Genomic DNA, 15941 nt, shown 5'->3' with positions numbered 1-15941 from the left:
TTGCAAGTACTTCATGTGTATTTGCAGGATGAAGAGAAGCTGAAAAATCAAGGGATTCAATTAGAGGCAATCAAAGAATTGATTGCAGCCATAGAAGCCAAAGATGAAGATATTTATGAAGCAGAAGCTGAAGAAGCCATAATGGTGGAAACTTCTCAATCTAAAGTGCAGCCCATGCACAAGAAAGAGACTTTTCTTCACAACATGTAGGAAGAAAGTGAAACTCACTTTATTCCAAGTAGTCACCATTCCTGTACCCATTGGGTAAGGGCGACTACTGAAACTATTGTTAAAATTAGTGAGAAAGAAACTCCATGCATTGCCCTTATAGACCATGGTTCAGAAATTAATGTTATGTCAAGAAGTCTCTATGAAAATGGTGGATGGCCCATTGATGTGGACCCACGGTGGCGCATGAAGGCAGCCAATAACTCTTCTGGCGATCTTTAAGCAGCATGTCCTTATGTACAAGTTACTATTGGTAATGTAAAAGATGAATTTCATTTCTTTGTTCAAGATTCCTGTAGTTATCCAATCATTCTTGGACAACCATTTATTTTCGAGTCTCGTTTAGAGACAAAGGCTCTTGATAATGGTTCATCATATGCTCGGATAAGAAGCAAGGATAATGATAAAGCTGTTCAATTCCTAACTGTTCAATTCCTAACTATCTATGTTAATCACCATCGAAATATGGATCGATTGAGAGATCATCCTGTTCCTCCTAATGCCCGAGAATTTAAGGGTTTTCGGGTAGCGCTGCTATAAGTGGAGGCTATGGTGGTGCATCATGTCACAAAAAATTGCCTCCACATATGAAGGAGGCAAGGCCAAAAGCTGATTTGCAGGTTTTTTCAGCCAATGGAGTGGCCTGTTATAAACAGTTTTCAGCCATGAATAGGGCTAAAAGAAAGTATTTGAGTCATATGGAGCAAGAGCTGAAGCAAATTGATGTTTTATCTAAAGATGAAGAAATTTTAGGACTATTTTATGGGCTGAATTATAATGATACAATGGCTGAAATTTATACAGCTATTCATGTAGAAAATCAAGCTAAAAATCAGTCCATACAGGTATGTACATTGGATATGTATAACATAATTCAAGAATTTGCAGATTATGAAGCTTTTGGACAGCCAAACAAGGATGAAGCAAGAGTAGAAACAAAATATAAAATAGTTGATAAGAAGGTTAAGCCGGTAGCTACTCCTCTACCACCTGAAAGTGAAGGATTGGCAGAAAGGGTATCTAAACAACCAAGCCTTTGTGATCCTAAATATATTGGTCACCCATTTACAGCTGAAAGTCTACAAAAGCTGAAAATTGGTGAAGACTCTTTCCTCTTCCCGGCTGAAAAACAAATCTTCATGCAGATGTTAAAGAACCATGGTAAAGCCTTTTCATTTCAGCCGCATGAAATCGGCTGTGTGGATCCAAGCATTGTGGCACCAATGGTAATTTTTATGGTCCCACATGTGCCTTGGAATCTTAAACCAATTCCGGTTCCAAGGGCGCATTTTCCTAAGTTAATGGAACTTTTAAATGAAAAGATAAAAATGCGAATATTGGAGCCATCTTCAGCTCCATATTCCAACCGATGGTTTACCGTACCAAAGAAGAATGGATCTTTATGATTCATTCAAGATTTACAACCCGTCAATAAAGTCACTATTAGAAATGTTGGATCAGGACCAATTGTGGATGAGTTTGCTGAAGCTTTTGCAGGTAGGGCAATCTATTCCATGGGAGACTTATATTCAGGCTACGACCAATTTCAGCTTGCTTTGGAAAGCCGTGACATTACTACAATGAAGACGCCGCTTGGCCTAGTCTGCATGTGTACTCTACCTCAAGGGGCTACGAATTCAGTAGCTCACATGATGAATGCCATGCATAAAGTATTGAGGGATTATATTCCTCAATTGACTCTTCCTTTCCTTGATGATGTTCCAATCAAAGGATGTGAAGTTCATGAGAAAAATGAAGAACTCAATGAACTTGGATGTCGAAAGTTTGTTTTTGATCATATTAATGATTGTGCTCAGATCCTATCTAAATTAGAAGAAGTTCATCTTACTCTTTCAAGAGCTAAATCTGTTTTTGGAGTTGAAGAAGTCCTTGTGGTCGATCATATGTGTGGACCATATGGCCGGAAGTCTTCTCCATCTAAAATAAATGCAATCAGCAAGATGCAAGAAGAATATACAAATGTTTCAGAAGTAAGAATATTTCTTGGTGCATGTGTCTTCTACCTTATTTAGATACCACATTTTGCCCATGTTGCTGAAAGTCTTTATCAGCTTCTAAGAAAAGGCCAAAGGTTTCTATGGACAAAAGAATACACTCAGGCTATTTGGAAACTCAAGAAAATGCTGACTTCAGCCCCCACTTTAAAGAGGGCTAACTACTCTAATGGACAGCCCATTATACTCACAGTGGACACAAGTCCTATTGGAATAGGATGGGCAGTTGGTCAAGACGACCTTGAAGGCAACATATATGTGATCCGCTTTGGAGCAAAGGTTCTTAATGAATGACAAAGAAGGTATGCTCAAATTAAAAGAGAGATTTTGGGGAGTAGTAACTGCATTAAAATGTGACAGGGAGTACTTCATGGGCGCACATGTTATAGTTGAGACAGATTGCCTTCCACTCTTGGGCATGATAGCCAACTATTCCACTCCTAACATAGCCATGCTAAGATGGATAGCCTATATTAAATCCTTAAATCCTAATTTGAAACATATTGCAGGTAGAGATAATCCAGTTGCTGACATGCTTTCACGAGCCAAATATATGGACGAAGAAGAAATGATGGATGAAGAAGAATCATAATTTATAAATGATGTTGTTAATGCAGGTACAACAAAAATTACAGCAAGAACAACAGGCTCAGCTGTTAAAACAACTTTTACATCGGCAAGGATGGATGAATCAACTAAAGAAAGACAATGGTCAGCTAGTAAACAACATATTCCATGTTTTGTTATGGTTTGTTCACACTTTAAAGAAGAATATTATGCAAATGATTGGCTAAAAATTGGCCAATTTTTGAGCACTATGACAAAGAAGGAAGAATGGACTCATGAAGAGTTCAAGAGAATTAAGAGAAAAGCCTATGGTTTTTTTCTTAAAGATTGCTACCTTTGGAGGCATGCAAAAAAGAAAGGAAGGGCACCTGTTCGTGTCTTAGGTGACAAAAAGACACAAAGACAAGTTATACAAGAATTCCATGAAAGCCTATTGGCTGGTCATAGAGGCATATGGGGTACTTTTGCCAAAATAAAAGAAAAATTTTGGTGGCAACACATGTATAAAGACATTGAGCATTTTGTTGAGTTTTGTCATGCTTGTCAAATGTATTCTATGGTAAAGCATAGAGATGGGCTTCAGCCTACCTATCCTTTATCCATTCACTATAGATGGGTTATTGATTTAGTAACCATGCCTACAGGAATTTGGAACATGAGATATCTAGTACTTGCTAGAGTAGATCTCACAAATCAAGTGGAAGGAAAGGCCTTGACAACAAAGTCCACTCATGCTATTTGTAGATTTTTACTTGAAGAAGTATTTTGCAGGTATGGATGTGTTGCTAAAGTAACTGCTGATAGAGGAGAATTGGATGCCGATGAAGCTCGCCATTTCTTTGCTCAATTGGGAATTAAGTTATCTCTTACTTCAGCCTACAATCGTGAAGGCAATGGTAAGAGTGAAAGAGGCCATCAATCAATTCTTAAAGCTTTAGCAAAATCATGCAAAGGAAAGTTGAGGGAATGGCCTAAAAATCTACCATTCCCATTACGGGCTGATAGAACAACCCATAGTGCAGTAATAGGATATATGCCTGTTGAACTCATGTATGGACAGCCACCTATTATGCCTATTGAGGAATCCATTGTCACATGGAGTATCTTGCCTTGGGATGAAGACATGAACATGGAAGAATTGCTGTCTTTACACATAAGGCAACTTGAAAGAAGGCCAGAAGATGTTAAAATAGCCATTGAAAGGCTAAAAACAGCAAGATTAAAGAATAAGAAGAGGTTTGATAAGAACCATCGACTCCGTCCAAGAGTTATTCAAGAGAATGGTTGGGTTCTTATTTATGATAGCAGCCTGGACAATCAACATAGTGCTCATAGGAATTTAGCCAAGCGATGGTTTGGACCATACATTGTAAAAGTAGTACATCATAATGCTACTAACTCTTTGGCTGAAATGGATGGGACCATGATAAAGACTCCAATAGCTGGGAAACGAATCAAACTCTTCAAATGAAGAGAATCTTCAACCTATGAACTTGATAACTTAGATATGAGTCCTCTACTTGAAGACATACAGGAAGAAAAAGAAGATGAATAAGAAGACCCTCCTTGACCTATAATCTTATGAAATGGCACATGCCAGAGGATGTGCAGGTTAGGAGGGGGTGAATGTCAAAGAGTTTACTGTCCATGATATAAATCATGGGATTCTTATAAACACAGAAGAATTTCACCGAAAGTTATATGAGATATTTGCATACAAAATTCAGGAATTGTTATCCAATAACCACCTTAGTTACACAAGTTCTTTTGTATTTAGCATATAATTTTCACTTATACCATGTACATTTATTAAAAATAAGTCTATGGAAACCTATAACTTGGACATCTAGAAGTAATTGACAGTCTGCTGGATAAATCACATTAATTCAAGTACAAAAATATGGTCAAAACCCAAAAATGATGTCAAAAAATATCAAAAGTCCACTAGGTCCACATGGAACCAGAAGTAACTGACTTAGGTGACCAGCAAGTGACCTAGGCTGGTCAAAAAGTGACCAGGGACTGAGCAGAGAGTAGCCTGCATTTTTCGGCGCAAAATGCGGGCTGCACTGTCTGAGGGAAACTGGAAGAAAGCTGGAGCTGAGATGCATGAAATGGAGCATGCAAACTGAAGATGAACAGGCCCAGCTACTGAAGATGTAAACATGGTGAGAGCTCACTTCTCTGCCTCTTTGGTCTGACGAAAATACATGCTGAAACTGTCTATAAAAGAGGGGAAATCTGAGAGAAGAGTATTCAGCCTGCTCTTATGCACGACTTCTCTCATTTTGTTTATCTTATTCTTGGTCCAATGAAGCCCGACTTGTACCCAAGTACTTGAGTGACTTTGGGGCAAGCAAAGGGTGAGGATATTGAAGACTTATGGATTGTTATGGGCTGAAATAACCAGTCATAAACAGGGCAGCCCACTGTTTTGATCTATTTTTATGAGCAAACATGGGTTTTTTATGGTTGCAATGGAGGAAAATGACCTCTTTTCTTCAGGACATTGTTCATAGATGATCAAAAGCGCTTCTTCTTGAGTTCATGCACTCATTTTGAACTTGATTATGGGCTGGAATTTTCTGTTTTAAAATAGGGCTGAAGCTAAAATTATACTTTTTCCATTCATTTCATGTATCTTTGGCCCAAATCTTGGATGCATTTGATTCTATCAACAATATACTTGACCCAAAGGATTGAAATCTATCTATGTACATGAAATAAAAACCATTAGAGCTTGCATTTGACATTCATAAATGAAATGGGAATCTGAAAATATCCTTTATGAAATGATGTATGTATCCTAAAGATTTGATGTAATCAAGTTAGTCTTATTCCTTCTGTTCATGTATGCTATGTACAAAGTGAGAAGGTTTGAATTCCTCTTCCGTACCTTAATCAATTCTAAACCCCAAATCTTATTAAAACCTAATCCATCTTTCCTTTCTAAATCTTGAATCCTAAACTCTTCTTCTGCACTAAAAGCCCCGGTGGTAGACCTTCAACTCTTAACGCGACGACACTGTATCGCGTCTAAAAGCGCGCTTATAGTCAGAGTTACATGCCCATGTAGACGCACAAATAGACGCGCGTATTAATGCACTACGTAAATATATAATCGTATCTATAAAAAAGTGGATATATTCATATTGTGCATCTATACACGCGTGTATCTATGCGTCTAAAAACGCGTTTACTCTGCAAGTTTTTGACAAGAATAGACGCGCATTTATCTTGCAATTTAGACGTGCTGATAGACGCGCAAAACAGAGGTATGAAAAAAAAACCAGAGATGCTCTCTAGTTTTTTTTCCCCCAATCAACATCAAATTCTATGCTTAGGGAAAACAGAGAAAGATTATTTCGAAGATTGGATACTGAAAACAAAACAATGTATGTAGAACACGAAATTTCATATATATAGATGAAACATTTTTACATTATGAGTTCTAGTGCTTGTGATGTCATGGTTGCAAGCACTAGCTAAAAGTAATACATATCAAAAATGAAAATTACAAGCCAAGGGGAGGCATGCATGCATGGGGCTCCTCTATATCTCCTTAGAAGAGGCATCATTATCGCTACCACCACCGCTGCCTGTGCCACTGCCGTTGCCACCACCGGGGCTACTAGTCCCCCCTTCACTATCCTCAACTGCATCAAGGTTCGCCTACACAAAGGATTAAGGTATATAATTACCATTACAAACAAAAAATTAGAGTTATCTATACTTTTCATGTAAAAAATAAAACATATCTTTTCTGGTGGTGAAATCCTCATGGCGCGATTATCTTGCTCCTTCGTGATGAGTCCCTCCTCGTAGAAATGCTGCCAAGTGGATGCCCGGTTATGACCTCGATGGTAGCCTACCTCTCTAGGAGTAGGCATCCTACCAACAATATGATATTACAAAACAATTTAAACATACAACGTATTAAAACACACTACATAATGAAGCAAAACAAATTACAAAATTTAATTTAAAAAATGAAATCAAATAATACTTAAAAACTCAGCCTCCCATGACTCCCTGCCACTTGATCCATAATGAGACGATCCCATGGTTGCCATCTGGATACGTCGCGCCTCTGCATGTTGGCGACTTGTCATTTTCTCCGATGCTCTCTTCTTGGCCTCTTTCCACTCCTTGCGGTGGCAATTGGGTGGTTGGCCATATCCAGGGCACCCCTGCTCTTGTCTCCACAATGACTCCTTGGTGCACATCATAAGGTGAGACCTCTTGTTATAAAGCGCGTCTCTCACCTTTGACCGTCCCCAATCATTTGAGAATCGTGAATTCTCGGGATTAGGGTACCTTCTATGTACTTCCTGCAGCACCTCTTGCCACAAACCATTTTTTTGGTGCTTGAAGGGAATCATGCAATCTTTGTATGTGGCATGCACGACACTCCTCAAGTAGGCTATCACTTCCCTCCCCTCAAAGTCATGCAAGATACCACCAACATCAGTGACAGAGTAGTACATTTGTGGAGGCTCACCTCTCTCATTTTCCGATGAGGGTGATCGAGAGCCACCACCTAGGCAACCCCCACAAAGCCCTCGACCTCCTCGTCCTCCCGCACGACTCTCCCTCCTCCCTCGACATGCACTACCCTCTACCTCACTCGATACACGTGCTTCTGTAGATGCACGTGCTTCGGCCGATCCATGTACCTCAGCTGATCCCTGTGTAGGCAAAGATGTGATAGGTGTCCTAGACATCACACTGAAAATCTCCTTTGTAGTAGGAGGGCGACCAAGATAATTGGTCATCTCCCCCATGAATTGCTCCTTGTTGAATGGGGTGCTAGAGGATCCAGGATTCCACATCTACACAAGAAAAATCATATTACCCTATGCAGATAAAACATATTACATGCTGCATCTATATCTGCGTCTCTGTGCGCGTTTATATCTGTGTCTCTGTGGGCGTTTGTCAGTGCGTCTATTTCCACGTCTATACCTGCGTCTACACTGTCATCTGGATGCACTCACAGACGTGCACAGTCGGACCATTTCTTTTCAAACTTGCTTAAAAAACGTGCAAAAAAACCTCCATAGATGACAGGATCCAGCATATGAAGAGAGAGAAGAGAGAGACAAACAAACAGAGAAAGCAAACAAGATTGAGAGAGAGAAGAAGAACTCACCTTCTTTGCTTGTTCCAACGGGTGGCGGCTAGGTTGCAAGCTCCTTGTCCTCCTTCTCCCTTCCCTTGGTATGTTGCTTGAATCTTCTTCTTTTCCTTGCTGTTTGGCTCTTGTTCTTTACTCTTTGGCTCTTCTTTCCCCATGTCCTCTTTTTACTCTTATTTCCTCGCCTCTTTATCTTCATGAAGTGATAGATAGACACAAGTAGTGATGTCGAGCTCGAACTGTAGAAAACACGCAAAAAACGCAGGAAATCATAGGTTTGAAAAGAAAGCCACAACTTTTTTTAAATTTTTCTATACCTGCGTGGCGCGTCTGTAAGCGCGTGTAATTGCGCGTGTATATGCGTAGATAATGCCTATTACACGTGCTAACAGACGCGCAGGAAAAATTTAGGGAATCAATGCATGCATTTAGGGAATCAATTGACCTATTTGGTGACATATATAACAAAGCTTGAGGATAAGAGATAATACATTGGCAAGCCAATTGGCACATATGTAGTGACTTACTAGACCATCCCACTTACAATTGCATGCAAGTATCAATAGGTGGATAAAGCACGAATGGTTTTTAGCTAGAGAGAGATAATGCAATGAACGTGTATACGAAAGAGATAGAGATATGCATATTATCCATCAATCAATCAAAGATATGTACATGAAGTGACTTGATATAGTAATTAAAGTATCGTCATTTTTAGGATGCTCCATTGACTTCTGTAAGTTCCTATAACCTTGAAGTAGAATATAGCCAACCACACTGTCCATGGAAGGAAAACTTGGCCTCATCAAATTAACCAAGTTAATTTACTTATACATTTCATAGATAAGAGATTTGTAGTTGGCTTGTTGGTATTGCAAAGTATCCTTACAGTGATCTATTTTAGTCACCAACAAGTGGACACGCTGGCTAAAGATGATGAAAAGAGGACATGTGCACATTGGCTACATGTGATCCACCTTATCTAAAATTATATGTGAGCTATAAGTGCACCTTGACATGATTAGAATAGCTTGCACATGCACAAGCCAACTGATTTACATCAATCTACTCATGCTATGAATTGGCATGCATGGCTAGGTTAAGTGCACAACAAATGAGACATGTGAGTGTATTGATCAGTTCTCTCTCTCTCTCTCTCTCTCTCTCTCTCTCTCTCTCTCTCTCTCTATATCTATATATATATATATATATATATTAGAATAGCTTGCACATGCACAAGCCAACTGATTTACATCAATCTACTCATGCTATGAATTGGCATGCATGGCTAGGTTAAGTGCACAACAAATGAGACATGTGAGTGTATTGATCAGTTCTCTCTCTCTCTCTCTCTCTCTCTCTCTCTATATCTATATATATATATATATATATATATATATATATATATAGCAAATGCACAAGTCAACCTTTGATCTATACATACATCAAATCATCATGCCCTATCCAATCACATTTGTATAGGGCATGATTGGATGTATATAGGGCATGAAATCACATATATATAATTAGCTTTGAATGATTGGATGTATATTTGTAATACTCAGAAAGAAGTAAAGTTGGTAATGTATATCATGTCCTATGCATGTATATGCCCTATATATGTATATCATGTCGTATATACATGTATATCATGTCCGTATGATTCTATACGTGTATATCATGTCCTAGCGTATGATCTAGGTGTAATTATGTCGTATATACATCCAATCATGCCCTATTCAATCAAATACTAGTTGTTAAGAGGTTTGGTCATATTCAAGGACTTTATGAGAAATGAAAAATATGTGCGTTTATTTTCGCATCTATAAGCGCGTTTATCAATGCGGATATATAGACGTTTTTTATACTAGTGTGAATAGACGCGCTGATACACGCGCTTATAAACGTGCCCGCTTTTTTGCATGTACAGTGCGCGTCTATAGGGCCTTTCTCTTGTAGTGAGAATACGTAAAGACTTAGAAAAAAATGAGACTTGACATAGAGTAAAGTCATATATTGATTGTTTACTTAGGGAAGTTACTATATGTATATCCTCTATAGCACATGTGTTTAATGCCTATTTATAAATATGCTTATCTTTGATTTTTTTGGAAATAAAAGATAACCCTTTTCTATTCAATGTGTAAATAACACCTTTATATTACACCCTTATCTATGTATAAAATTGTATTTTAAAAATACATTTTTTGAACTTACGTGATGGACATATATATTCATGAGTAACTTACCCGAGATTGTCTATCAATATCACAGATAGCATGATAGGATATTTGTAGGAATTTGATACTCCTAGTATTGCATGGAAGAATCTGACAAGGTTATTCAAAGTAAACACAAAGGCCAAAAGGATACAAATCAAGTCACAGATGAAACCCAACTAAAACCAAGTGAAAAGAGAAAATTTGTCCATTAATGATTATGCCTTAAAGATCAAGCGTATTGTAAAAGCTCTTAGATCTATCAATGTGGTAGTTCATGATCATGATTATGTGTATGCATGCTTAGATGGACTTGGAGATGAATACAAGAGCTTCAAGTCATATATATTTATGAGGGATTATATCCCTAATTTTGAAAACATGATTTCTATGTTGATACTTGAGGAGAAGAATCTTCACTTGGATTTCTTTTCTTCTTAAATAAAGAACAAGTCTAAAAAGATGTTTCACTCTACTAGCAAAAGAAGAGATTATGATAGAGCTAGTGGTTGTGGTTAAAGTTTTGATGCACAAGAAAATAGAGGACAATAGCGAGGAAGGGGGAGTCAAAGTGATGGAACCTAAAATGGGCCGACACTCGCTATGGTACTAGTCAGACCTCATGCACACAAGAGACAACCCCATCGTACGGCCTCGCGGGCCAGGAGCATTTGAGACTCGCTCTATACTAAATGCTAATGTTGATTCTATGTTTGTATTAAGTCATAGGCTAACGTTTACCATTCCTTCTTCTTAGAGGGAGATCCCATAACATATTGGTATGGTAGCTCGTAGCACAAACATAAGGAAGCACCTCTTGGTTAATTGCCGCAGCTCCACTGCAACTCTCCTACACCTCGGGGATTGGCCCCAAGATGCGTAGCTCCAACATAAAGTGCACACAAGACAAGCTCCACTCTTTCATTTTGAACGTAATCCAAGAGATATGTGTCTTTACCAAATAATTTCCCAAGAAAATGATCAACTAGCCTACAGCTTAGGTCGTTGTCGTGACGTTGCATGTCTACTAATGTGAACATGAGGGCAGAATTTTTTGTCAAGCTTTTGGACTCTTAAGTTAGCGTAATTTCAAGTTTATTTTTTGTTTTGTGTATCTTTTGTGTTTGCATCTGCATGATGCACGACCACATATAGTTAGGCTAGGCACAATTTCTTCAATGCATTCATAAATTTTGTGTGGAAACATCGCTTGATTGATTGCATAAGCATGGATTCTAAATGCAAATTACATGAGTGTTTGGGCATGAAGTTTGGTTACGTAGCATAATCTTGCTAGCACAAATTGCATGAAAAACAGGTTCATACAAAGAGAATGTATAAAGACTCCAAGGGTGTGTACTTCATAATGGAGTTTATGAAAGAAGGCATAATGAATAAGTGGAAATATACAAGGGATGGCTTAATACAATGTGATGGAAATTCTTGTATGAGATATGGAAGTTGATTAAAGCACTCTCACTGAGATGAGAGAAATATTCTGCAATGCTCTATTTGGATTTCTATAAGTTGCAACGATGATATACATTGGGTGAGGTTGAATGATTCTTTCAATTGTATCTGCGTGTCTTTGATGAGGCTAAAAGATTTCTGTCAAAGAAGAAGAAGGGGGAAAAATCTTGATGAGAGGAGGTTGAAAGACTTGATCAACCACCTCATTTCTTTGTGGATTGAGAAGATCGCCACAAAAGAGGTGTTGGACGATGAAGATGAAGAAGAGAATGGATAACTATTGGATCAAAAAGAATACTTTAAGTGTATGGAGATGGCTTTGAGTTTCAACTTTAAGTTTACCAATTACCATTTCAATAGTTACTTCAAAAATATGATATCATGGAATTAAAACAATTCACGTTTCTAGCATGGATTAAAAAAAAGGCATTTGTGTCTTTTCTTTTGAACAAATCAAAGCAAAGTTTGTTAGCATTCATCGGATGCATTAACACAAAGAAAGAGAGAGAAATGAGCAGAATGTGAAATAATGGAAATTATTGTGGCAATGATAGGTGGAATTTGTTAATCACAAGGGCAAGTGGCTTGACTAGTAAAAGGCATTATTCTAGATCATATGTAGGATGACGTAGGCATGTACTTTAAAACACACCATTAATTATTAAAGGGAGCTTTTGTTGTTATGAAAAGAATGTAACAAGACATCATCATTGACGTCAAATATCAAAGCTTTTTTGAAAAGAAAAGCAACGTGCTTCGTACACCAAATTAGGATCGTTGAAATAAAGAGGAGGATGTTTGGAGGAGTTGTTGAAGGCTGCCGAATATAAAAAAGCCTACGGAAGGGGAGGAGCGAGTGCTGCACATAGACAAGTAAGGTCGGAGAAACAACAACGAAGTTGAAGGATCGAGCCACGATGGAAGGTGACGCAATAGAAGATGGAGGACGAGAAGACGTCAGATTCATGAGCAGTGATGCTGCTGTAGAAAGAGGGACAAAGGTGAAGAAGGACGAGGCTACAGTGAAGACAACAAAAAGAAGAATCTGACGAAGAAGGTGATGCAAAGAAGGGAGATCATTGACAAAGTCTATTGTGACGGAGGATCGGAGGACGACTGCAATGATGAGACCACGAAGAACTAGAGTAAACGACAAATATATGAATTAACATCGGTTTGCTCAACGTTGCACTTGATGATGCGTCCTCTCTCGTCAGTAATGACCGCGCGTCATTGTCTTCAATCTGGCCTGCTTCCGAGGATGACAATAGTGTCGAACGATCTTTCATTGATCGCTCCACCTGGTTGAGATTGCCTCTCGTCATGGAGAATAGCTAGTACACAAAAGCAAACACTATGATTAGCGCACCATCAGCACTCTTGGCGCCCACATGAAAGCAATCAAAATCATCAACAATCTCACTCTTCAGAGGTACTGAGCTGTTTGGATCACTAGTAGTCCAGGGTGGCTGATTTTTATTTTTGATCAGTGTGATAATTGATTATCAAATGAGGATAGCAAGAGGGTGACTCTGATATTAAGCAGATTATGGTGGTATTGCTTCTTATTGAAGGTGATCGTTATCAGTTTATGCAATATGTAGGTGACGGTGAAAGGCTAAGTTTTATGATTGGATATGAGAAGCAAACAAAATTCTTTTCTAGAAAAAAGAAGTGCTTGACGACATGTCTAAAGCTTGCACTTGGCAATGGATTTGTGAAGCCTTGGAATCTAAGATTGTGTATTGTTGTTCCACAACATCACTTCTTCCTTATATGATGACAAAGTCTATGACTTGCTTATACCGACAGAGATTCACTACAAGATATAGGCCTTATACCGACGTTAAAAGAAAAGAAAATGTAAATAACAAAATTTTCCCCCGTCGTTGCAAAAAGCGTCATTATTGGCGACATCATAGAACAGTCGGTATCAGCGTCGGTATCAACGTCGTTATTGGCGTCGGTATCAGCATCGCAAACTACGAGGATAATAATGACACTAATAACGACGCGAGCAGTAAATTCGTGATGCTAATAGCGACGGTAACAGGGGTAAAAAAAATTGTGGCAAGGCAACAAGCTACCCTGCCACATATAGCACTATGTACTTTATTTGGGCCATACAAAATAGTTTCTGCACTATGTACAATGCTCGTGCAAACAAAAACAAAGTATACTGAAATCATAATACTGATACATGAAATAAATACATGATCGCATAATGAAAGTGATTGGTACAATCATGACAAGATATCACTAATACATAGAAAATGTCTACACAGATCAGGCGACCAAAAAAGAAAGGGGTGTGAGCTCTAGGGATCCAAGGGCGAGCTACATATCCTCGCCATCCGAAAGCTCATCTCGCCGCAAAGAAGCATCGAACGGACTCTGCAAAAAAAGAAACAACAACACATTAGTCCACCATACAATAATGCATTCTAACTAAACATGGTAACTACGGACAAGAAAGATGAGTGACTTACAGGGCTGCCACGTCTATACAATCGGTCAATCAATGCAGTGAGACCGTGCCTCTCTGCATATCGAGTCTCAAGGTCGATCGGATCGCGATTTGTAATGGAGTGCTGCAAACAAAACAAAATACTAATTGTTAGAAACATGATTGTCAGCACAAAGGATATTGCAAAAAAATAAACAAGCAAAACAAAAGAAAAACTTGCAAAGTCCTCCAAATATGTCCTATGGCCACCACTCCCAAGATGATGGACCACTCCGGCCTCGAGTCGTGCCCTCGCCGCCTCGCGCTAGTGACTCCAACGTCCTGGAGAATTTGTAGCCTCCTCCCTCAATCGACACCAGTTGTCCGCGTCTAACCACTCGGGCTTTGCAGCCCCACTCTTGAGTGCCTTGCGTGCATCCGATCGCCTGTGTGACATATATGCACGCATGCAGAAGCAAAACGACTATGTTGGATCCTCGTACCACATTACAAATGAATACAAAGGAAAATGAGGCACTGTCAAATATGATGAACACAACAGCATCTTCATGGAGTTGGAGTTGTTGCAGAGAAGGATGGTTGAGTTTTACAATATCACACATGCTGAAACAAATGGTTTTCTCAACTTTGTTCTGAAGATGGATAAGTGTGAGATCCTGAATGATAAGAAGATGGAAAGAGTAGCCATAACATTGATGGATAGAGCAATGGAAAAATTGCCCAAGGATGATCCACTATACTTCTCAGTACAATCAGAAATGAATCTATGGTGGCTCGGTTGCTTTCTTGTATGTACTGTCACATCATTTTCTTGTGAATACAGTGTGGTTTATACACTCAATCTAATAGATGTATTATTTTTATTTGGTGTAGGTTTTAACTGAGGACCATGATGTCTTGGAATGGGTCTTCTGACAAACTCCCATTACTGATCTTATTAGTGGGAAGATACGAGAGCAAAGGACTCTTACTATTGGAGACAGAGGCACCATTCAAGTTGTTTGGCACACGGCCTCTAATTTAAAGACATTAAAATGCTTATACAATTGCAATCGAGGAGCCTTGACCTTACCATGCCTATACTGCATGGAGCCTGCAAAAACCCTTGATCACGGCTGGTGGACAAAGCCACCTGACCAGCAATTGTTGGATAAGAGCTTCCGACATGTTTTTGATATACCATTGACAAATGTGCACATTTGTACTATGCACGCTCTATGTCGTGTCATAGAGAAACTAATCAACCTATACATTGGGTTTGTATGGAAAATCAGAAATCAGTCTGAACACCGTGATGGCATTGTTGCTATTGAGAAGATATTATCCAATATGCAACTTCATGGAGGAAATGTTCAAATTGAGCAAGACCAGAAGCTCTCCACCAATGAAAAAGATCTTCCTAGAAAGGTTTCTATAGGTGGAGTGAAGGCAAGGCAGTTTCTATTGAGACCAATCAACAACACAATTAAAAAGTGTGCATCCAACCATGTCAGCAGGATAGAGTACGAGCAATGGAGGAAACTACACATTGCAGTTAAGGACCATGAGGCTGCATCCAGAAATGCAAAGGAGGAGGTATGGCATGTAGTGGACAACATCTTCAAGATGTGCGACAAGGAGTCCTATTAGTCGACTCTGGACATCAAGGTTTTTCAAACACACCTTCAAATATTCAGAAAACAATTTACTGCATCCTGGACAGAAAACAACATAACACATTACATGGTAAGCTTCAAAATCTGGCCTACATCATTTTGCGTCTCAGGATATAATTCTAAAACATATGATATTGTTGTATGTCAGCACATCATCTATAATCATCTACCATTCTTTATTCA

At 38.8% G+C, this 15941-nt stretch overlaps 2 pseudogenes; both read left to right on the top strand.

Moving 5' to 3' along the window:
* Positions 1–1013: 1013 nt before the first annotated feature.
* LOC148020994 (uncharacterized) lies at positions 1014–12780 on the top strand (annotated as a pseudogene).
* A 1871-nt stretch (positions 12781–14651) lies between these two features.
* Positions 14652–15732, top strand: LOC148020993 (uncharacterized; annotated as a pseudogene).
* The last annotated feature ends 209 nt before the right edge of the window (positions 15733–15941 follow it).

Source organism: Lygodium microphyllum, chromosome 18 (assembly GCF_053477565.2).
Source record: "Lygodium microphyllum isolate KBCC chromosome 18, Lygodium_microphyllum_v1.1.10, whole genome shotgun sequence".
Lineage (NCBI taxonomy): Eukaryota > Viridiplantae > Streptophyta > Polypodiopsida > Schizaeales > Lygodiaceae > Lygodium > Lygodium microphyllum.
The sequence above is the reverse complement of the archived record's forward strand: the minus strand, read 5'-3'. Positions and strand labels throughout refer to the sequence as shown.